Consider the following 2,085-nt stretch of genomic DNA (forward strand, 5'->3'; position numbering starts at 1 on the left):
GGCACATAACAACAACAACAACAATGTTCATTCTTATATTATTTTGAGTTCTTGGGTGCTTAAATTTCTATTTATTTCATCTTCAATATATTTTTTTTTCATGATTTATTGTTGCTCACGTATTTTGTAAATTTTTTATTGTGATCTCAGATTCAGCAGAACTTGTTTTTACTTTGGGAAATCTTTGTGTCTTGAATTATGCAAGTCTTCCTGCTGCCAATCACCCCATAATCTTTTGTTAAATTCTTGTCTTGGGGACTCCAGAATTGCATGAATAATATACAAGTCTCCAAACTTACAAGACTCACCAACCTGGGCATCAATTTTCCTGAGAGACTTTTTTTTTTTTTTTAACTGAAATCCTTAATAAGAGTTCTAGTAATTTCCTTGAGTCGGAAGGGTTTCTGAACCTCTAACTTTCTGGCTCGTAAGACACAAGGGTCTAGATGTTACCTACCCTCTACCCCACAGGACCGAAACAATACCAGACTATTCATTTTTTACTTTAATTTTCTTTTATATCTCTAGTTCTGGCAACTGTATATTTCTATTACTATCTTGAAATAGCTGTGCATTAAATGTATTGTTTTATCTAATATTTCTAGTTTGGGGTAGTGGGAGTGTTTACACAGTAATCTTGCAGCTCATCCTGCAAGAACTCCAAGTCTCCAATTGTTCTTTAGTCCAGTTTTCAAGATCAGAGCAAGACTGCTGGCTTTCTGCTTTCAATCAATTAGGTGGCTATCCTTCTAAGAAGTGGAGGGCACATCTTTTTATATTCTGTGTGCATCATATATTTGATACAGTACCTTACACACATTATGTGCTTGATGATTTTTTTTTTTAATGGTCTAAAACTAACAAAAAACTCACTGCCGTCAAGTCAGTTCTGACTCATAGTGACCCCTCCTTGGGTTTCTGAGGCAATATCTTTACTGAAGTAGATTGCACAGTCTTCCTTCCAATGAGTGGCTGGTGGGTTGGAACTGCCAGCCTTCTGGTTAGCAGTCAAATGCCTTAGTAAGTTGAAAAAATTAGGGTTGCAATTACGCTAGAATCAAAAGGCCTTTAGGCTTGCTACATATAATATACATCTTCACCATGACGCCCTCAGCACACACCACTTTCCAGTAGTGGGCTGAGTCTAATTCAGTACTCAAATTAGAAAAGCAATGTATGCAGTGATTTATCCAGCAAGAAATATATCAGTAAAGCATTATATTCATTAACTCAATATATTCAACTCATGATGATCTACTAAGTGACAAGAAACCCATACCTGTGATAAGACCCAGTTTCCTCCATAAAGGAACTTACCTTAGTAGCATGTTGAGCAGGAACTACATATATGGGTACTTGAACTACCATTCTTAAGTTAACACAAAAGTAAATACAGTGGCCCTAGGTTGAAATTGTTGGCTTGGCAATTTACAAAGCACTCCTTCCCTGTTCCTAGTGAAGACCAAGAACATAAGTAAGGAAACTAGGAGTACAATTATCACAGGGCCAGTTGGGAATATGGCTGTTAATAACTTGAAATTGAAATCAAGACTTTTTACTTATCATTTAATGTCATTGACAGCCAGAATGAATTGAAAGAGAACCAATTTGATGTGGTCAGTTTCCTTAGCAGTCACGCTCTACTTTGAGGGCTATCTTTATTTCTCTGATTGGTTCTCTCCATTAAGTGAGAGATGCACCATTAGAATTAAGGTGACAGACTTATATGTCTTCATACTGAAGGTAGGCATGTAATCATCTAGCCATACAGGAATAACAAAATTCCTCAGTGGAGTCCAGATAAAAAATAAAAAGAGCTCATGAGATTAGTTAGGCATCAGGACATGCAAGTTCTAGAGACTCACTACAAATAATAGCAAATACTGAATGTAGGAAGTGCCAGGCACTCTTCTAAGCATTTTATGAATATCAACTTATTTAATTATCACACAGACCTATTATACAGGAATTACTATTATGAGAGAAAATTAAGACATACAGATGTTAAATAATGGGGTCAAGCTACACTTTGGTGAGCATAAGTTTCAAGATTCAAATCCTGGCCCTGTGATTCCAAAGTCTGTA

This window comes from Orycteropus afer, unplaced genomic scaffold (genome assembly GCF_000298275.1).
Source record: "Orycteropus afer afer isolate SDZICR_OR568_19922 unplaced genomic scaffold, OryAfe1.0 scaffold00222, whole genome shotgun sequence".
NCBI lineage: Eukaryota > Metazoa > Chordata > Mammalia > Tubulidentata > Orycteropodidae > Orycteropus > Orycteropus afer.